The sequence below is a fragment of the Lepidochelys kempii genome, unplaced genomic scaffold (genome assembly GCF_965140265.1).
Source record: "Lepidochelys kempii isolate rLepKem1 unplaced genomic scaffold, rLepKem1.hap2 scaffold_78, whole genome shotgun sequence".
Classification (NCBI taxonomy): Eukaryota; Metazoa; Chordata; order Testudines; family Cheloniidae; genus Lepidochelys; species Lepidochelys kempii.
The window spans coordinates 261,040-283,365 of NW_027333645.1; the positions used below are offsets into that span (position 1 = coordinate 261,040).

Below are 22,326 nucleotides of genomic sequence, written 5' to 3' on the forward strand. Positions count from 1 at the left end.
AGGGATATGCGTTATGTCTATCGCCCCGCCGCAGTCAGGGAACCCCAGCGCATTAAAGCCATCCACACTGGTCTGCACATTTCCCAAAGTCACGACCCTTGATAGCAGCTGATCAATGATTGTGTTGGCTATTTGGATCACAGCAGGCCCCACAGAAGATTTGCCCACTCTAAACTTATTCCCGACTGACCGCTAGATGTAGGGCGTTGCAAGCTTCCGCAGGGCTATGGCCACTTACTTCTGAACTGTGAGGGCGGCTCTCATTTTGGTGTCTTTGCACTTCAGGGCAGGAGACAGCAAGTCGCAAAGCTCCATGAAAGTGGCCCTTACGCATACAAAAGTTTCTCAGCCACTGGGAATCATCCCACACCTGCAACACGATGAGGCCCCAGCAGTCTGTGCTTGTTTCCTGGGCCCAGAATCGGCGTGCCACGGCATGAACCTGGCCCAGCGCCACCATGATCTCCCAATTGCCACACGCCGTGCCATCTTTGTCCATGTCCTCATCAGTATAGTAATCGCACGGTCGTCGTTTCCTTGCCCCGTTTTGCAGGGACTGCACATACTGCTGGATAATGCGCGAGGTATTTAAAATGCTTAAAACTGCAGCGGAGATCTGAGCGGGCTCCATGGCGCCTGCACGGGTAATCCTGGAAAACGGGCGCGAAATGTAGGAGAGCAGAGTGGCAGGGGAAGAGGTGTTGTTTGGTTCGTGGTAGCCGAAGAAAGGCGGGAAATGGTTGTCTTCCGTGGTTTTCACGGAGGCGGGAGCCCAGGACAGACAACCCGGAGAAGCTCGGAAGCGTGTCACCAGCGGGAGAGCAGAGTTGGAGGCAGAAGAGTTCGATGAGGAAGAGAAAAAGTAGATGGTAGAGATTACATCGGAAGGGGAGAGGAAATGAGAGGCGGATTCATAGTTGCAGGAGAGCAAGCGGTGCACCGTCTGCTGAAAGCAGTATGGCGTCTGCATGCCAAAAAGGAGTGAAACGATTGCCCGCCATAGGTTCCTGATGACACGCACCAGAAACACCCGCAAGAATGTTTTTGCCCCATCGTGTACTGGGAGCGTAACCCAGTATTCCAGTGGGCGGCGGGAACTGCGGGAACTGTGGGATAGCGACCCACGGTGCACCCGCTCCGACGTTCGATGCGAGCCTCGGTACTGTGGATGCACTCTGCTGAATTCACGCGCTTCAGTGGGGACACCGAAGCCTGAATGTCTAAAATAGCTCCCGAAATTTCGAATCGAATAATTTTGAACTAATTTCATACTGTACACGTACAGTTAGAAAAGTCTGTGTGTGTGTGTTAGATGGATGGGAGGGTGTCTAGAAACCACTCAGCTCTAGTCTTTTTTTCTGTGATTTACGTTAGAAAATCTAAAGCAGGGAGCAAGAAGAGTTGCCTTCTCTGAGGCTTAAACTCAGGACCTTCAGATTATGAGACTGATGTGCTGCCCGCTGCGCTAAGAAGGCTTGGAAGAGCTTTAGGCTCGGTGCTTATAGAACCAGCTGAGCAGCGGGGAACAGCTGAGCAGCAAACAGCAGGAGTTTGCCTGGGAGTTCACCTGGAGTGAGCCCACTGAGGCTTACACCCTAACGACTTCTCTGAGGAATTACTGCATGTCCGGAGGAAGCTCATAGTAGGAAGGTAATATGGATGGGGAGTGTTCAACTGTTGTGACCTGCACTGGATGTGCCATGTTTGTCTTTCTTCCAGAGGACAGAAGCGACTTTGTCTGTACAAAGTGCAAGCTGGTCTCCATATTGGAAGAGAAGGTTCAAGGTCTGGAGCAACAGGTATCGACCCTGCGTTGCATAAGAGAAACTGAAGATTTCCTGGACAGACGTCAGGATATGCTTCTATGGGCACAAGGTTCTGAAGATTCAGAGCAGGCTGCGCAGCAGGGACAGGAGGACTGTGAAGAAATCTGCCAACATGTGACCTCCAGAAGAAGAAGGGGGAAAGTCCATGTACCAGCAAAGCGGACACAGGTAAGTAACCATTTTCATGTTCTCTCCACAGGTACCATTGCGGGGAGTGACCCAGATGATACGTCTGGGGGAAGGGAGCAGAAGGAGACTCCACCAGTTGAAAGGCATGAGATGCACTGTCCTAGGGTTGGGGGTTCCACAACGACCACTCCCAAGAGAAGGAGGTGGGTGGTGGTGGTCGGGGACTCTCTCCTCAGGAGGACTGAGTCATCTATCTGCCACCCTGACTGGGAAAACAGAGAAGTCTGCTGCTTGCCGGGGGCTAAGATTCGCGATGTGACGGAGAGACTGCCGAGACTCATCAAGCCCTCGGATCGCTACCCCTTCCTGCTTTTCCACGTGGGCACCAATGATACTGCCAAGAATTACCTTGAGCGGATCACTGCAGACTACGTGGCTCTGGGAAGAAGGATAAAGGAGTTTGAGGTGCAAGTGGTGTTCTCGTCCATCCTCCCCGTGGAAGGAAAAGGCCGGGGTAGAGACCGTCAAATCGTGGAAGTCAAGGAATGGCTACACAGGTGGTGTCGGAGAGAAGGCTTTGGATTCTTCAACCATGGGATGGTGTTCCAAGTAGGAGGAATGCTAGGCAGAGACGGGCTCCACTTAACGAAGAGAGGGAAGAGCATCTTCGTGAGCAGGCTGGCTAACCTAGTGAGGAGGGCTTTAAACTAGGTTCACCAGGGAAAGGAGACCAAAGCCCTGAGGTAAGTGGGGAAGCGGGATACCGGGAGGAAGCACGAGCTGGAGCGTGTGAGAGGGGAGGACTCCTGCCTCATACTGAGAACAAGGGGCGATCAGCGGGTTATCTCAAGTGCCTATATACAAATGCACAAAGCCTGGGACACAAGCAGGGAGAACTGGAGATCCTGGCAAAGTCAGGGAATTATGATGTGATTGGAATAACGGAGACTTGGTGGGATAACTCGCATGAGTGGAGTGCTGTCATGGATGGATATAAACTGTTCAGGAAGGACAGGGAGGCCAGAAGAGGTGGGCGAGTTGCACTGTATGTAAGGGAGCAGTATGACTGCTCAGAGCTCAAGAATGAAACTGTAGAAAAACCTGAGAGTCTCTGGATTAAGTTTAGAAGCCTGAGCAACAAGAGTGATGCAGTGGTGGGAGTCTCCTATAGACCACCAGACCAGGGGGGTGAGGTGGATGAGGCTTTCTTCCGGCAACTCGCAGAAGCTACAAGATGGCACGCCCTGGTTCTCATGGGCGACTTCAATCATCCTGATATCTGCTGGGAGAGCAATACAGCGGTGCACAGACAATCCAGGAAGTTTTTGGAAACTGTAGAGGACAATTTCCTGGTGCAAGTGCTGGAGGAACCGACTAGGGGCAGAGCTCTTCTTGACCTGCTGCTCACAAAGCGGGAAGAATTAGTAGGGGAAGCAAAAGTGGATGGGAACCTGGGAGGCAGTGACCATGAGATGGTCGAGTTCAGGATCCTGACACAAGGAGGAAAGGAAAGCAGCAGAATACAGACTCTGAACTTCAGAAAAGCAGACTTTGACTCCCTCAGGGAACTGATGGGAAAGATCCCCTGGGAGAATAACATGAGGAGGAAAGGAGTCCAGGAGAGCTGGCTGTATTTTAAAGAATCCTTATTGAGGTTACAGAGACAAACCATCCCGATGTGTAGAAAGAATAGTAAATATGGTAGGCGACCAGCTTGGCTTAACAGAGAAATCCTTGCTGATCTTAAACACAAAAAAGAGGCTTACAAGAAGTGGAAGATTGGACAAATGACCAGGGATGAGTATATAAATATTGCTCAGGCATGCAGAAGTGAAATCAGGAAGGCCAAATCACACCTGGAGTTGCAGCTAGCGAGCGAAGTTAAGAGTAACAAGAAGGGTTTCTTCAGGTATTTTGGCAATAAGAAGAAAGCCAAGGAAACTGTGGGCCCATTACTAAATGAGAGAGGCAACCTAGTGACAGAGGATGTGGAAAAAGCTAACATACTCAATGCTTTTTTTGCCTCTGTCTTCACGAACAAGGTCAGCTCCCAGACGACTGCACTGGGCAGCACAGCATTCGGAGGAGGTGGCAAGCCCTCTGTGAAGAAAGAAGTGGTTCGGGACTATTAAGAAAAAGTGGATGTGCACAAGTCCATGGGGCCAGATGAGCTACATCCGAGAGTGCGAAAGGAATTGGCGGATGTGATTGCAGAGCCATTGGCTATTATCTTTGAAAACTCATGGCGATCGGGGGAAGTCCCGGAAGACTGGAAAAAGGCTTATGTAGTGCCCGTCTTTCAAAAAGGGAAGAAGGAGGATCCTGGGAACTACAGGCCAGTCAGCCTCACCTCAGTCCCTGGAAAAATCATGGAGCATGTCCTCAAGAAATCAATTCTGAAGCACTTAGAGGAGAGGAAAGTGATCAGGAACAGTCAGCATGGATTCACCAAGGGAAAGTCATGCCTGACTAATCTAATTGCCTTCTATGACGAGATAACTGGCTCTGTGGATGAGGGGAAAGCAGTGGACATGTTGTTCCTTGACTTTAGCAAAGCTTTTGACACGGTCTCCCACAGTATTCTTGCCAGCAATTTAAAGAAGTATGGTCTGGATGAATGCACTATAAGGTGGATAGAAAGCTGGCTAGATTGTCGGGCTCAACGGGTAGTGATCCACAGACTGGGGAGATCCCCTGCTGCCCACCATCACCCAGCTCTGGGAAGAACAACTTGGGATTGCTTGGGGAAGCCACCTTTAAAAACACAAGTGTTCCATGCTAGTTACATTTTAATAAGACCAAAGCCGCCTCAAACCCAGTGTCACAGTCACTGGGACGACTTTGTCCTGACATTTTACCGGCCGCAGCCACAAAGCGAGTCAAATTACGGCTCCCGTTCGGCGTCAAGGCCCACAGACGAACCCAGAGGCTTTTCGTTCCTCAGGTTCTGCCGTCATTTCATTGCTGGCCTGTTCCGAGATTCATCGTTGTGCAAAGCAGCGTCAGGCCCTGAAACTGGGTGAGCCCAGAGCAGAGGCTGCCTTCATTTAACCTTCCAAAAACCAACCCGCCAAAACGTGGATTAGCACCCATGCTCCTCCAGCCGCAGGGGAGGCGCCTCATCTGGGCCCCTGGTGCCCATGCTCCAGCAACATAAGAGCACGGGGGCCTGGCTCCACCAAAGTCCGGGGCCCGGTGTCTCCCCCAGCCCCGCCTGCTGCCCCCGGGCAATTTAAAAGGGCCCGGGAACCATCACCGGCAGCACAAGGGGGCTAAGGCGGCTTCCTGCCCACCCTCGCTCCGTGTAACCCTTCTGCCCGTCAGAGTTGGCAGCAACAAGGGCCAGCTTCAGTATCTAGGGGATCCATTCCAATAACACAATGCAAACCTGCTTGAGACCCCACCCAGTGATCTGGGACAAATATGTACCACCCCCGCTGGGCGCCTCCCAGAGCCAATACTTCCCCTCTCGCAAGCACCTAGTCTGAGTGTAGCAAAAAGCCTTTTAATAACAGAGAGAAACAATGTGGCATTATGTTGGGGAAACAGCACCAACAGGATTCATAACACAACCCACGAGCAAAAAAAAACCCACCCCAAGCAAATTGGGGCATGCCCTTTCCCTTTGGTTCTTGAGTCCAGCAACCCCAAATCACCCAAAGTCCCAAAAGTCCAATGACCCAAAAGTCTCTGTCCCTGGTCAGGGCAGCCCCAAAATTCAAAAGTTTATCTGCAGAGCTTTACCTCCCAACCTGGGTGGAGATGGGGGCGGGGGTAAAAGGTACCTTACATGATCTGAAGCTGACCGCCCCACAGCACTCCACTGCCCCTCCGCTCCACCAGCCGCCCCACAAACTGCTTCGCTCAGCTCCGCTCCGCAGCCCACCAGCAGTTCCCGCCGTCCCACGAACTGCTCCACCAGCCTCTCCACGAGGCACTCCAGCCGTCCCGCAAACTTCTCCACAATAGATCTTCAGGCTCCCCCACTACTTAACACAACGCTCGGTGATTTCGGCTCTTACTCAGTTCAGCTCTTTGGTGAAGTCAGCTCGTAGTAGGGGAGCCTCAGTGCTGGGACACCATTAGCCCAAAATGAGCTCAGCAGCCTGTAACTAGAGTCCTAACGGAATCAAAATTAGCTCTGAGATTCCACAGTGGAGAGAAAAGGAAGAGCAATTAGCATGTAAGTCCATCACCAAGGGACCCATGGCACCAAGTATTAATACTTGTCCCCACCCTCTCTCAATTCACAGCGTTTTGGAACCCATGACCCTTGCCTAGCGAGTGCTACTTAGTTGATGGTGAGTCCCTCCATCATAACAAAAGGCCAAGTACAGTTCCCAGCACAGTTCCCATAATCAGGGTAATAACAATTTATTCTTCCTGCCCCAATAACAGAGACACTGGGGATCCCACAGCAGCCAAAGTGAGCATTTGGGCAGCTATGGCCTCGTTCTAGGCGGGGTGGGTGTGCCTATGCAAATGAGATCGGCCCCTGAAGTTCTTTTCCACAACTTGCCAGACCTCACCACCAGATGTCAGGGTGAGGCTCACCCTGACACTGCTTACACTCCGTGTGGCCTGCCAGTCTCGGAAGCGGCTGGCGCGTCCCTGCAGCCCCGGGGGTGGGGGGATCTCCACACGCTGCCCCCGCCCCGAGGGCCGACTCTGCCATCTGTGGCAATGGGAGCTGCTGGGGTGGTGTCCGTGGGCAGCGATGGGCAGAGACCCCGCACCTAGGAGATGCTGCCAGAGGGGGGTGTGGGTCGCTTTTGGGAGATCCCTGAGGTAAGAGCTGCACCCTCATTCTCTCCCGCACCCCAAGCCCCAGCCCAGACCCCAACCCCCTGCACCCAAACTCCCTCCCAGAGTCCACCCCCTGCACTCCCTCCTCCACCCTACCCCCATGCCCTAGCCCAGAGCCCACACCCAAACTCCCTCCCAGAACCTGCGCCCGCACCCCCTCCTGCACCCCAACCCCCAACCCCAACCCAGATCCCGCACCCAAAGTTCCACCCACAGGCCTCCCCCCACACCTGCTCTTGCACCCCAACCCTCTTCCCGAGTCCAGAGCCCACCCCCTGCACCCAACTCCCTCCCAGAGCCTGACCTGCACCCTCTCCTGCACCCCAACCCCCTCCCCCAGCCCAGAGCCCACACCTGAACTCCCTCCCAGAACCTGGCCACCCCACCCATTCCTGCACCCAATGCCCTGCCCCAGCCAAGACCCCACACCTGCACCCAAACTGCCTCCCAGAGCCTGTACCCCCTCCCACACCCTAACCCCCTGCCCCAGCCCAGAGCCCACACCACACATCCAATTCCCTCCCAGAGCCTGCCCCCACACCTGCTCCTGCACCCCAACCCCCTGCCCCAGCCCAGACCCCGCACCCTTCATTCCCTCCTGCACCCCAACACCCTGCCGCAACCCACAGCCCACACCCAAACTCCCTCCCAGAGCCCAACCCCTTTCCCTCTCCCTCCCATACCCAAACTCCCAGAGCCTTAGACAGATGTGGGGGGAGGTGGACGGGGAGGCAGGACTTGGTCCCATTCTGGAAACCACCAAAAATTGTAGAAACCTGCCGCCCCTGTCCAGCCCAACCTTCTGCAGGTGCCCCTCAGGCCCCACCCGTGCAGGGTTTGAAGCTTGCATTGCTTAAATTCCAGGACGCTGGGGGACTTCAGCTCCCCTTTCTCCAGCGGGAACCTTCAGCCCACTCCCAACCAGATTCTTGTCCATGGCATGACTGTCGGGGGGCTGGGCCCCTCTTTGTCTTTTCTCTCTGGGACAGGCCAGGGTACCTAGAACTGGGGTATCTGAGCACCCAGGACCTTCTATGGAGATGCCCTTCTCCTTCCCCTTCTGTGGTCCCATCTGTCATTGACTCCAGCCTGTTTTCTATCCATCATCAGCACCATCCCAAGCCAGCTGCACCCGCCTCAAAAAGACAGTGTCCCCTGATGGGTGTAAATCATAGAATCATAGAATATCCTCATTTACACATTTCTTTGGCAGTCATGACAGGAGACAAAGGGTTTCTATTCCCAACTTGAAGGCAAGGAGTGCATTAGGGGCAACTCCAAGGGAAAGACTATTGATGGAGATCTCAATCTAAATTCTACACGAGTTTTGTTATCTTCCCTTTTGGTTCTATCCCTGGAAATTCCCCCCGACTAGTCTGCTGAAAGATAAAATCATCTAAATCTGCCTCCAAAGAACCTGACCGGCTGAAGCAGGAGGAGACCTGAGAGATGGCCACTTTCAAATCAAAAGGGAACGCTGAGACCTGCCTGTTGCCACACCCGCCCCCACCCGTCCCCAGGAGAAGGAGGCACCGACCTGTCATGTGCGATCTAATGAGCAGGGAAAGAATCTGGGAATTACCTTCTGTAAAAACTCATCCTTTTGTTCCTCAAACACCTGTGGAAATAGCTGATTCAAGAAGTTGTTGACAGAGGGATGGTCCGCGTCTCTCAGCAGCTCCTTGGGTCACCAGCCGTTGTCAACCAAGCCAGTTGGCAGACTGACGGCAGGGCAAGAATGCTGACCCCCAACACTCTTTGCTGTTGGCCTCCGTGACATCACAATCAGCTTGTGCATAAACACACACAGACCCCACCCAGAGAGACACACCCCCACTGAGTAACTCCCCACTCTCCTTCCCAGCACTTCCTGCCCACCACAGAACAGCTGTTTCATGGAATTGAGGATGCTCCGGGAGGGTCGGTTCGGGGCGGGGACATGGCACACTTGGGGCACTGCATGGGATTCTTCTCTCCTAAGTGCAGGGCTCAGCACTTGTCCTTGCTGAACCTCATCAGATTTCTTTTGGCCCAATCCTCTAATTGGTCTGGGTCACTCTGAACCCTATCCCGACCCTCCAGCGTATCTCCCTCTCCCCCCAGCTTAGTGTCATCTGCGAACTTGCTGAGGGTGCAATCCATCCCGTCCTCCATATCATGCACAAAGATGGTGAAGAAAACCGGCCCCCAGAGTGACCCGTGGGGAAGCGGGGGAGGGGGTGGAGGAGAGGAGGCAGACGGTGAGTGGCAGGGACCCCACAGAGGGGGGTGCAGTGGAGGAGAGGGGGAAATCATCCAGGCAGCGGTGGGCAGTGTGGGCTGGGAGAAGGGGTGAGGCAGATACAGGAAGAGATGGAGCACAGGCGGGGCACTGGGGCCCAGGCACCTGGGGTCTGGTCATCGTTGGCACCAGGAGAGGAGAGAGACAGAGACAGAATGTGTGTGTTGGCCAACGTACTGGAGGAGAGACAGAGAAAAACATGGTAGGATAGCAAGCAACTCACCTCCTGGAGTCATCTGTGATGAAGCAGGACTTCATGTTTCCTCTGAATCGTGTGGGGGTGCCTCAGTTTCCCGTATGCAGTTCTTAAGGATCTAGGGGGTGGGGTAAGGGTGTATGATCGTTGCAGAGCTCTGGAGGGCAGGTGTGTGCAGGGGTCTGGACACAGAGAATGGCCGACACCCTCTTTCCTGGCACCTGATGCCCTGGGCCCTTCCCCCCTGCGAGGTGAGAGCTAAAGGGTTGGAGAAAAAGGAATCGGGTGCCCTCCTGGCTGGGGACAGGGACAAAGCCCAGAGGAGGAGGGGCTGGGGGGAGTTTCAGTTGGGGGCTGGCTGGAGACATGGAGTGAAGGGCAGACGGGGTTGTCTGGCTCACTGCCCCCCCCAAAATGGACCCGGCTGAGGGGTCCTGTTCTCTGCACCTACAAGATCTGTGTTAGACCATGTCCCTGTCGTCTAATAAACCTCTGTTTTCCTGGCTGGCTGAGAGTCCCGTCTGACTGCGGAGTTGGGGGGCAGGACCCTCTGCCCCCCCAGGACCCCGCCTGGGCGGACTGGCTGTGGGAAGCGCAGGGAGGGGCAGAGGAGGCTGAAGGCTCCGAGGTCAGAGCCAGGAAGGTGGAGCCGGGGGAGCTGTGTGTCCTGCAGACAGGCTGCTCCCCGAGAGGAGACTTCCCCAGAGTCCTGCCTGGCTTCCTGGGGAGCAGTCCCAGAGCAACGCCCGGGGACCCCGGGACATCCTCCTCCTCGATGAAACCTTCTGCCGTGTGACGTGCTGTGTGTGTCGTGTTGCGTGTGTCGTGTGACGTGTTGTGTGTGTGACTTGTGTGTTGTTTTGTGTGTGTGAGATGTGTTTATGTGTGCGTGTTGTGGTCCGTGTTGAGTGTGTGTGTGTGCCATGTTGTATACCGTGTTGTGTGCATGTGACGGTGTGTGCCGTTTTGTGTGCATGTTGTGTGTGTCGGTGTCATGTGTTGTGTGAGATTTTTGTGTCTCGTGTTGTGTGCCGTTTTGTGTGTCGTGTGTCGGTATCGTGTGTCGTGTTGTGTGTGGGTGTGTGATATTTTGTGTGCGAAGTTTTGTGCATCGTGTTGTGTGTGTGTGTCACGTGTGCCGTTTTGTGTGTCATGTGAGGTGTTGTGTGTCATATTGTGTGTGTGTGTCGGTGTCGTGTGTGATTTCTTTGTCACATTGTCTGCTGTTTTGTGCGTCATCAAGTGTGTGTGTGTGTATGTGTCAGTGTCGTGTGTTGTGTGTGATTTTTGTGTGTCTTGTTGTGTGCTGTTTTGTGTGTCAGTTTATTTGTGTGTCATGTTGTTTGTGTCTTTCGGTGTCCTGTGTTGTGTGTGTGTGAGAGTGTTCTCTCTTTGTGTGTCGGTGTCATGTTGTGTGTGTGTGTGTCAGTGTTGTCTGTCGTGTTTTCTGTGTGTTGTCTTGGGTGGCCCCTCAGGGTATTGCACAAACCATTTCCATCGTGGAGAAACAGTGACACCAGGTGGCCAATCCAGATAATGTACAAACCATTTCCCTCACAGAGCAACAGTGACACCGGGTGGCTAATCCAGGTATTGCACAAAGCATTTCCCTCATGGAGCAACAGTGACACTCGGTGGCCACTCTGGGTAATGCACAAATAATTTCCTTAACGGAGCAACAGTGACACCGGGTGGCCAGTCAGTGTAATGCACAAATCATTTCCCTCCTGGCCCAACAGTGACACCGGGTGGCCACTTGGAGTAATGCAGAAAGCATTTCCTCACGGAGCAATGGGGACACTGTGTGGCCAATTCAGGTATTGCACAAATCATTTCCCTCCTGGACCAACAGTGACAGTGGGTGGCTAAACCAGGTATTGCACAAAGCATTTCCCTCATGGAGCAACAGTGTCACCGGGCGGCCCCTTGGAGTAACACACAAATCATTTCCTCCCGGAGCACCCGTTGCACAAACTGAGTTTAATAATACTAATAAACAACAAATAGTTTCACTAGAAAAGGCAGATTTTCAGTGATTATAAGGGATAGCAAACAGAAGAAGGCAGATTACTAAGCAAATACAAATACACCCACATACTAAGCCTAAGATCTTAAAGGGACTGGATTCAAGAAGTCATTTCCCATCCTAAAGGTCTTTTGGCAACTTGAAGAGTTTCTGTAGCTTAGACTTCCCATTGTTTCTCGTTACAGACTAGACTCCTGTCTTAGTCTGGACTCCCCCTTCTCATTCCCTTTGTCTCTTCAGGTACTTTCTGCAGCCTTTCTACTGCCCTGCATGATTTTCGTCCGCTCCGACGTCTCCATGGCTCCCGAGACCTCACCTGTGGGAATGCACACCTACCCGTGTCCTACAAAGGGAGACGGCACCAGGAGAGCAGAGGGGAGAGAGCGAGTTGGCGAACACACGAGAAGACGGCGAGTGCGGACGAGGAACTGGCAACGCCGACCTGGCAGCCGGGTCTGCAGCGGGCAGAGAGCGGAGGCCTGGTTCCGCCTCCTTGGAAAGAGGCCCAAGCGGCTCAGGCCCCTCCTGCCGCGTTCCCCTCCGGCGAGAGCTCCGGCACCATTCCTCGCCAGAGCCGCTGCGAGAGCCGAGCCGGAGCCCTCGCTCCACAGCGCTCGACGGGGGCTGGGAATCTCGCCCTCGGCCCTGCCGCCCTCTTCCCTCCCGCCCACACCGGCCCCACGCGCCGCCCAGAGACCGAGTTCCCCCGACCGTCCCCGCTCCGCTCTCGCCCCCGCGGGGGGTCGTCTCCGGGGTGTGATTTCGGTGTCGTGTCCTCTGCCATCTTGTGTGTCGTGTGACGTGTCATGGGCGTGTGATTTCGGTGTCGTGTCCTCTGCCGTCTTGTGTGTCGTGTGACGTGTCAGTGTCGTGTCGTGGGCGTGTGAGACGTCATGTGTGTCAGTGTGTTTGCCGTCTCGCTGTGTGTGAGTCGTCGTGAGTCGGCGGGTGGGTGTGGGTGGGTGTGTGTGTGGGCGTGAGTTGTGTGTGGTGTGTGTCTTTTGGCGTGGGCGTATGTTGTGTTGTGTTGTGTTTTGTGGGGGGGGGCGTGTCGTGTGGTGTGTTGTGTGTTGTGCATGTGTCGTGTGTGTGGGCGTGTGTTCTGCGTGCGTTGTGTGGGCGTGTGTGGGTGTGTGTTGTGTGGGCGTGTCATGTGTGGGCCTATGTGAGAGAAGTTGTGTGTGTGTGTGAGACGTCATGTGTGTGTGTGTGAGACGTCGTGTGTCTTGTGTGTGTGTGTCAGTCGTTGTCTGTGTCGTGTGTTTGTCAGTTTCATGTGTGTCAGTATTGTGTGTCGGCGTGTGTGTGTGTGTCGGCATGTGTGCGACATTATGTGTCGTGTGTTTGTGTGTGGACGTGTGTGAGAGCCGTCGTGTGCCTTGCATGTGTGTCGGCGTGTGTGAGAGACGTGTCTCTGTGTGTGAGACATTGTGTGTCTTGTGTGTGTGAGACGTGGTTGTGTGTGTGTTGTCTTGAGTGTTTTGTTCAGTGTGTGATGTGTTGTGTGTGATTTGTGTGTGTGTGACGGGTTGTGTGTCGTGTTGTGCGCGCGTGCGACGTCTCCCATGATCACGCAGTTTCCATGAGTATTTACTTCATTAAAAACATTAAAGAGGGCTCGATCCATATCCACATGAGATCCCGGCGGCCTCTAGCAGACTCCAAGCACTATCCCAGGGGAGGCTCGAGTCGTTTGCTTCCCCAATGTCATTTTTGCCCAGACGGACTCTGTCTTCTCCATTCCCTCGCTGATTTCTTTACATTCGACCTCCTCATTGATAGACAATGCTACTCCACCACCTTGACCTTTATTTCGGTCTTTCCTAAACAGCACATACCCTTCAACACCCGTAGTCCAGTCATGACGACTATTCCACCCTGTTTCTGTTCTCCCGAGAATATCTGGTTTCACTTCCTGCACCAGTACCTCTAATTCCTCCATTTTGTTACCAAGGCTCCTCGCATTGGTGTACAAACATCTTCATTTTTGCTGTTTGGCCTCGCTCACGTTCTTTACCCAATGAGGCACGGTCATTCCACAGCCAGCAGAACCTACTAGACTGGTGTCCACACTGCCCTTCCTCCTTATAGCCATTCCCCTACCCACGGCTGTATCCTTTCTTACTTTCTTTTCTTCCCTCTCAAGGCTAAAATCCGGCATGGAGATTACCTGGACATTCCCCAACCAATCATCTCCCCCAGATTCCTAGATTAAAGCTCCCTTAATCAGTTGTGCCAGCCTCCATCCTAGAAGTCTGTTTCCTTCCCTACTCAGATGAAGTCCATCCCGAGAGAACTGTCCTCTGTCCAGGAATGCCTCCCAGTGGCCATTCATCCCAAAGCCCTCCTTCTAGCACCACTGCCTGAGCCATCTGTTGATAGTCATAATCTTGTCACGCCTTTGTTGACCTTCTCCAGGAATAGGCAAAATCCCACCACAGATCACCTGAGCCTCGATTTCCTTTAGCGTCTTCCCCAGCCAAGCACAGTCTCCCTTAATCCTTTCCAGCAAGAATCTAGCTGTATCATTTGTTCCCACATGAAGGATAATTAGGGGATTCTTTCCCGTTCCCTTTAGGGTCCTTTTCAACCTCAGATCTACATCCCGTATCTTAGCACCTGGAAGACAGCACACCCTTCTATTCTCTGGATCAGCTCTGGTTACAGGCCTGTCTAGTCTTCTCAGTAAAGAGTCCCCGATCACGTAGCCCTGCCTTTCCCTGGTGACAATGCTATTCTCCAGTCTATCCCCTGTTCCCTCTGGCTGCAAGTTCTTTCCATTCCTATTCTCCCTTGTAATCCTCTTCAACCCATCCTGTATCCTCCTGCAGCTCATATTTGGTGTAGTCTCCATTGACTCTTCCCCTTTTCCTATAGGACTAGCCACTCTTCTCTTCCTCCTTGCCCCTCCACCTTCAGTGACTACCTGTTGAGCCCCTTCTTCATTTTCCAACTCTCAAAAACTATTCCTGAACTCTATTTCTCCTTCACTAGCCCGTCTTTTCCTCTGCCTGGTTTTTTTTTAGTCACATGCTTTCACTGACCACTTTCCTCACCCAGCAGTCTCCCCTCAGAATTCCTCAGTCCTGCTTCCATCTGCAAGTCTGAGCTTTTCCCTTCAGATACCTCATGTCTTTGCTCCATCATCTGCTCAAACCCCTTTCTAAACTCAACCAGACTTTCCACCTGCATCTCCAAACCTCAGATCTTCTCCTCCATCAGCTCGAGCAGATGGCATTTCATGCAGACAAAACTCTTACCAGGTCCCCCCTCCAGGATCATGGACATGCGGCAGCTTCCACAGCCAGTCATCTCCATTGTGTCTTCCACGACATGAGTCACTCCCACCGCTGCCTCTGTGTCTGTCATCGCCTTCCCACCTAAATCCTGTTCACCTGGGAAACACCCAAATCCCACCCCCCACAGGAACAACAAACCCCAAACAAGCACCACAAGACAAACTCCCCCTCAGACTCCCCTGTTTACAGCCCTGTTTGCTGGCTCCTGTTCCACGGCCTGACTGGCTGGCTCCCTTCATAGGACCCCGAGTCAGAGAAGCCCTGGCCCCGAATCAGGGCTCAGTTTCTCCCCCAGCACAAAGCCCCCACAAGCCTCGACACGTACACATAATCCCAACACACAACCAAATGCCAACACCTTCTCCCCCACACCATTCACAGCTGTTGGTGGGTCTTGGGGAAACCCTGGTGCACCAGCGGGGGCGGGTGTCTGACGGGGTGGGTGGGGTGGAGGGGGGCGGGGAGGGGGCCCAGCTGGGAGGTGGAGGGGTCTGTGTGGTGGGAGCTGTGGGAGGGTAGGGGATGGATTGGTGCTGTGGGAGGAGGAAAGGGGGGTTGTGGACAGGTGGCAATTGGGTTGTAGGGATGGGGACTGGGTCTGGGAGGGATGTGGGGGAGGGAGAGGCTATAGGGGACCTGGATTGGGGACTTGGGTCAATGGCATGGCTGCGGCTGTTGGGTTGGGTTGGGAGGGGCAGCACCATGGCAGCTCCCAGGGGGACACAGCATGGCTATGGGGGGCTGTAGGGAGGGGAGGGGTCTGTGGGGTGGGGTGTCTCAGCTGGGTGGGGTGGCTGTGACATGTGGGGAGCGGGGGGGGCAGAAGAGGGGCCGGGGGCTCTGAGCCGTTCTGGAGAGCCCCCGGCCGCGTCCCTGCCGTTCCCCCCCCGCAGCCTCCGCTCCCAGCGCCGCCGGCCCATGCTCCGGGCAGCGGGGCAACGAGCCTGGCCGACCCCGGGGCTCTCTGCAGTGCGGCCCGGCGGCTGGTCCTGGGGCTCCAGGCTGCGCGGTCAGGGGGCAGGGAGCAAGGGAGGGGTGGGGTAGAGGGCAGGGGAGTTCGGGGGGGGTCAGGGGCTGGGGGGTGGATGGGGTCGGGGTGGTGAGAGGGCGGGGAACAGGGGGTTGAATGGCAGCAGGAGGTCCCGGGGCGGTCAGGGAGAAGGGCTGGTTGGATGGGGCAGAAGGTCTGGGTGGCAGACAGGAAGGAGGGGGGGTTGGATGGAGTGGTGGGGGGCTGTTAGGGGAGGGGGATCTGGAGCCCCTCAGAGAACAGAAGGGTTGGATGGGGCCGGAGGCCCGGGGCGGCCATCCGGGGGCGAGAAGCGGGGGTCAGATGGGGGCGGGGGCCGGGCCATGTCTTGCTCTTTGAGGAGGCCCAGCCTCCCCTAACTGTCCCTCTGTACAATTTCTGAAACCCGATCCGGCATCTGGCCAAAGTTTGCCTGCCCCTGGCTTAGGGCCTGATTCATGCAAAGACCCATTGGGAGTGTGTGAACATTGCCCCATTTCTGAAACTGGAAACAACCCCCTGCACAGGGCTGGGAAAACAGAGCAGAGCACTGGAGCCTGAACCCCCTCGTGAGAGACTGCGATGAAATCCTCTCAGGCCTGGGCATCCTGACAGCAGGAGTATCTGGTTGTGTCGACTCTCTCCTCCGGCCTTGTGCGACCAGCACCCCTAGCCAATGCCTGAGATGACGGGGCGTCCAGCATTTCCAGGTTTATGGATCTTGGGTAGCAGATAGAAGACCCCTGGTTGGGGTTCCAGGGGCGGGTCTGTGCAGATTTGTTCTTGTGCTTTTTCAGGGAGTTTCTTGAGCAGATGGTGCAGTTTCTCTTGGTCACCCTGAGTGGGATCAGAGGGGAATGGGCTGGAGAATGTGGAGTTGGAGAGCTGCCGAGGTGTTGTGTTCTGCACAGCTGAGGTTATGGACCAAGTGATGCTGCTTTTCGACCACTTCAGCCCGTGCTTGTCGGCTGAAGCACTCGAGTTGAGGTCCAGTCTGCTGTTTCGACCTTCAGGCAGAATCCTTCTTTTTGTCGTGTTGGTCGGAAGGTCTCTGTGGATTAGTGTGTTGTTCAGAGGTGTGTTGGAAATATTCCTTCTGTCGGAGATGTGGAAAGTCGGATTCCAGGTCACCGCAGAACTGTATCATGTTGTTGGGGGTGGAGGGGCATAAGGAGAGGGCACACAAGACACCCACTTCCTGGACACTACAGTGTTAATAAGCAATGGTCACATAAACACCACCCTATCCTGGACCGCTATACTTCCCATTATGCCTCTAGCTTTCATCCAGACCACATCACACTATCCATTGTCTACAGCCAAGCTCTAAGATACAACCGCATTTGCTCCAATCCCTCAGACAGTGACAAACATCTCCAGGATCTCTATCAAGCATTCTTCATACTACAATCCCCACCTGCTGAAAGGAAGAATACCCAGAAGTCACCTACTCCAGGACAGGCCCAACAAAGAAAGGAACCGAACGCCACCAGCCGTCACCTTCAGCCCCCAACTAAAAGATCTCCAGGGCAGGATCAAGGATCTACAATCTATTCTGAAGGACGATCCCTCAATCTCACAGATCTTGGGAGACAGGCTGGTCCTCGCTGACAGACAGCCCCCCAACCTGAAGCAAATACTCACCAGCAACCACACAACAAAAACACTAACCCAGGAACCTATCCTTGCAACAAACCCATTGCCAACCCTGTCCACATATCTAGTCTAGGGACCCATCCTCGGACCTAATCACATCAGCCACACCATCAAATGTGCCCAGATACATTTGTTAGTCTCTAAGGTGCCAGAACTACTCCTCGTTTTGTTTTTGTTTTTTGCTGCTACAGACTAACACGGCTCCCCCTCTGAACTAAATGATTGCATCTCTCCCCAAAATTGACCTAGAAGCACAAAGAACACCCTGGAGGCCAGGCCTCTAAACGTTAGGAAACATCAGAGTTAAGGTGACGTGTACATACTTCGCGCAGTGCTGTTGTGCATGTGTGTTATGATACAGACTCACAAGTGTGGCCGTGGGGTCAATTCCCTGCCCCCCACAGCATCAATTTCCTCCAGACTCCCAAGGGAAGTGGTGCTTCCTCCATCCCTTGATGAGATGCCTTTCTGGAGTCTGCTTTCGTCCAAAACTCGCTACTGCGCCATGCAGGAGGCCTGTGATGTGTAGGGGGCCAGATGAGATGATCTAAGAGTCTCTTCTGGCCTTCACATCTCCAAATCTCTGCAAAATCGAGTGTGGCACATTGAGCATCCTCTGATGGTTCCACGGGTGGCCTGCGTGAACCCTTGCACGACCACTGAGTGTGTGGGGGTGACCCAGGGGGAGCAGGTCAAACACTCACAGGAGCCGGCTCGGGGCAGGACTTGAGCCCTGCAGGGCAGGGGTGGGGGTGGCCGTGACATCACAAGGGCCTTTTGCAGCACTCAGCTGATTGGTGAAAGGAGGTTGGGAGGCGGTGACCTCACAGAGAGTCCACGACAACGGCCAGGGAGGACAGGCTGCAGGGCAGGGGGATCTCAGAGACCCCCGGGGCTTTGCTGCAGGGAGTCTCCTTCTGGAGGTGTCTCCTTGAGGACTGAGAGAGAATTCAGGGTCTCGTATGTGAGCGCGAGGTGGAGCCTCTCTGGAGTTTTCTCCTTTCCCACTGCTCACTGAGCGAGAAGACAGACGTCCCTGTGGAGAAGGGAAGAGCCCCAGAGAGGTTGGGTACCGAGGCAGCCTGATCCGCCCGGTGCTGGCCAAATTCTCGGCACGGAAAACAGGAGGTTAAGGTGGGACAATTTTTCCCCAGCTTGGCCTTTGTGCCTTCGAATCCTTGTGGTTTGTCTTTTTTGGTTTCCCTTTTCCTGCTTCCCTCCCTCCACTGGCAAGGAGGGGGTACTCTGTAGCCCTCATGGTGGGAGGCCTCCCAAAGAGATGGGACAGGGAGCGTGCTCTGAGAGTGATCCTCACCGATGACCTGAGCCATCCCTGGGCCATCTGGGGAACCCTCAGCCACCGCCAGAGTCTCCACGCTGATTGGCTGAGCAGGGGGTCTCGTGGCAGGGAGGAGACTCAGGACTTTGTTGTTCTCGTTTAAGGCCCAGCAAATAAGCCAGAACCAATCATCTGCTTGGTGAATTGTTCTCCTTCTCGCTGCTGATTGTCTCTGAGCCGTTCCTGGTTCTCGCTGGTGTTCTCCTGCTTCTAAAACACTTGCTGAAGAATCAGTGTGAATGGTTGTTGGTCTGTAGCTCATTGCAGGTCCCTTTATTCTGATCATTCAGTGTGTGAAACTCCAGACTGATGGTTCATTGGAAAGTCAGGACACCCGGGTCCTGTTCCCAACTCTATCCCGACACGTTGTGTGAGGGAAGACAAGGCCCTTCGCCTTTCTCAGCCTTTGTTTCTCCCTCTGTCAGTTGTGGAGAACAATCCTCTCACACCTGCCTCCTGTGGGAGGAGGCTGGGGAGCTGTGGGGACCTGTTTGAGAGCGTCACTCGGAGCAGTGTATCGTAGGAGGTGTCTCATCAGGTTGAGTCATTCCAGAGGATGATGTCGGGCAGCAGAACCCCGTTTTCCCAACCTGGCGTGACACAGCTTTGCATGTGAACCGAACCAAGGGCGCACACAGGTCCAGAAGCCGGCGATTTCTCCTTTGGCCGCTAGATGGTGCTGCAGGCTCCCACTTCCCCCTTCTCCTGGTCAGCGCACTGCGGGTTAGTCTCCCCAAAAAGAACAACCGTCTCGCTTTGAACGTTCCTTGATGTGCACCCTGTGGGCTGTCGGGATACGTGTCCAGAAGTTGCGGGGCTTGTTTCATGGTCTACACAACGACAACCTTTCTTCCTTTTTGGACGTGACGACCTTTTTGGTCAAGATCCTTGATTATTCAGGGACTTATCCCGGAAGACCCAAAGTATTTGGGACATAAGACTTGTCTGGAAGGGCACACAGGGCTAAAGTGTTTTTGGCCATAGCAGGTGCCTTGTCGCAAGAATGACGTCCATCCCCCTTCAAAACGTGTTGTGTGTGTGATGTGTTGTGTGTCCGTGCTACACGCGACGTGTTGTGCATGACATACGACGTGCTGTGTGTGCGCATGTGACACGCGTGGGACATGTGTGAAGTGCGACTTGCTGGGAGTGATGTGACGTGTGACGTGTTGTGTGTGCCACGTTCGACGTTTTGTGTGTATGTGTGCAACGTGCAACGTGTTGTGTGTGTCTGATGTGCGACGTGTTGTGTGTCTATGTCCAATGTGTGACAAGCGACGTGTTGTGTGTGCGGCGTGTGGCATGAGGCGTACGATGTGTTGTTTCTGTACGTGCGACACACACCATGTCAAACACAAAATGTCTCATGACACACAACACGACACACAACCCATCACACACACACAACACACCACTCACCACACAGAAACACACACAACACGTCACACAACACTCTAGATGACACACACAACACGTCACAAAAGACCACACACACACCACACCACACACAACACGAAACACAACACATCACACACACACGGAACACAACACTCTGGACGACACACAGCACACACACAACACATCACACACACACAAACACGTCTCACACACATGTGTTGTGTGTTGTGCTGTGTGTTTGTGTGATGTACTGTGTGTGTGACATGCTATGTGAGCGTGCAACATGCTGTGCTTGTGAGGTGAGATGTGTTGTCTCTGTGCGTGCGACACACACCACACAAACAGCACACAACACAAAACAAACACACAACATTGCACACAACACATCACACACACAACACACCACACAGACACACACACACAACACAACACACAACACGTCCCACACACACTGAATACAACACTCTATACGACAGACAACACATGCACAACACATCACACGCACACAAACACGTCTCACACACACAAGTGTTGTGTGTCGTGCTGTGTGTGTGTGACGTGTTGTGTGTGTGAGATATGCGAAACGCGACGTGCTGTGTGTTTGATTTGCGATATGCGATGTGCTGTGTGGGCGTGCGACATGTGACATGTAACGAACGACGTTGTGTGTGACGCACAGCACTTTGTGTGTGTGATGTGCGACGTGTGACGTGTTGTGTGTGTGAGACGTCTGACGTGAGCTGTGTGGTGTGCGTGACTGTGACGTGCGACATGCTGTGTGTGCATGCGAATTGTGATGTGCAGTGTACGACATACGTCGTGCGGCGTGTTGTGTGCGACATGTGACCTTTGTGTGTGAGGTGCGACGTGTGACATGTTCTGTGTGTGTGTCTGTGTGATGTGTTGTGTGATCTGTTGCCTGTCATCTTGTGTGTGTTGTGTGCCATTTTGCGTGTCGTGTTAAGTGTGTGTGTGGTGTTGTGCCTGTGGTGTCATGTGACGTGTTTTGTGTGATGTGGTGTGTGTAGTGTTTTCTGTCTGTGAGACGGGTTGTTTGTCATGTTTTGTGTGTGTGTGAGACGTGTTTGTGTGTCTGATGTGCGACGTGCTGTGTGCGCGACGTGCAATATGTTCTGTGGGTGTGACGTGCGAGGAGTTGTGGGTGCGAGATTCGACATTTTGTGTGTGACGTACGACGTGCTGTGTGCCCAGGCCTGTCCCCTCAGTTGCAGTCTCAAGTCTTCAGTGTCCTTCTTGCTGGCAGTGTCGGTTGGGGGAGGAGAAAGGCCAAGCGTGGGCCCCGGGTTTGGGTTTGGTTTTTGCCCCCACAGCCCGTGTGCTTGGGAAGCCCCAGTCCAGGCGTGTCTGCGGTGGGAATGGGGGCATTGCTCAATCTCCCAGCACGGTGCAGCAATTCCCTTGCTGTGGCCTCAGGCAGGGGAATCACTGAATGGGAGCTTCCTTGCTGGGCAACGGCTGTGGATGGGCTGTTTCACACCCCACCCGGGGGTTGCTGACCTTCCTTGCTGGTATCTCCTAACCTTTCCCCGGATACATGGAAACCATGCCATGCAAGGTAACAACACAATTCAATCCAAGGTGAGGAATATGGGGGTTACAGGGCACCTAGAGGAGTAGGATTTGATGTTTGCATTTTGCATAATGAAAGACAAGGGATAACCATGTATTAAATGGATTGATGTAGGATAGGATTTGACCATGTTCTGCCCGCCACCCTTTCTGAGAGCAGGAAGGAACGGCCTCGAGTGCCATTGGTAAAGGAGCATCAGCCAGATTCTGAGGTCTGTGAAAAGGCCTCACAAATGTCCAGATGGTCAAGAAGACGTGAGAGACTTGGAAACAGCAGGAGACAATCAGAAAACATCCACCGTATCCGACACTAAACATGTTAGCAGCATTGATGACCGCAGCAGCAAGGCAGGCACCCTGAATGCAAGACAAAGAAGATCTAAGGATGGGAAGCCAACAAAACCACCAAACAATAACAGCGGAAAACCCGGAGATTAATCCCACTTGAGGACTAACGATTACAGAATGACATTGCAAAATCCATAGACGAAAGTTGGAACTTACAAGTATAAAGCTGGGGTGTTTTGTCATCAGACTCTGGGTTCAGTCCTGCAAAGCCTCAGAGCATGGGTTTGCGACCGACGGAGCCCAGCTCCTCGCTTGTTTTCATTCTAACTGGCCGTTAGATTGACAAGAGCTACAGCAAACTGGTAACTGTAAGACCATCTGCAGGACGTGTGTGTGTGTGTGTGTGATTAAATGCATATGCTAAGAGTTGTATTTTCAAGAAATGCGGTGTATTGCCTTTTCCCCTGAAAAGATCCCGTGTGC

General features: G+C 53.8%; 1 protein-coding gene and 1 non-coding gene across 2 annotated transcripts in view; one reads left to right on the top strand and one right to left on the bottom strand.

Moving 5' to 3' along the window:
- The window catches only part of LOC140904802 (uncharacterized), a 491,655-nt gene that overhangs the window by 154,225 nt on the left and 315,104 nt on the right, over positions 1–22,326 (top strand). The window lies entirely within an intron of this gene.
- TRNAM-CAU (transfer RNA methionine (anticodon CAU)) lies at positions 1,403–1,475 on the bottom strand. The gene has a single exon. It is a non-coding gene; the product is annotated as a tRNA-Met (tRNA).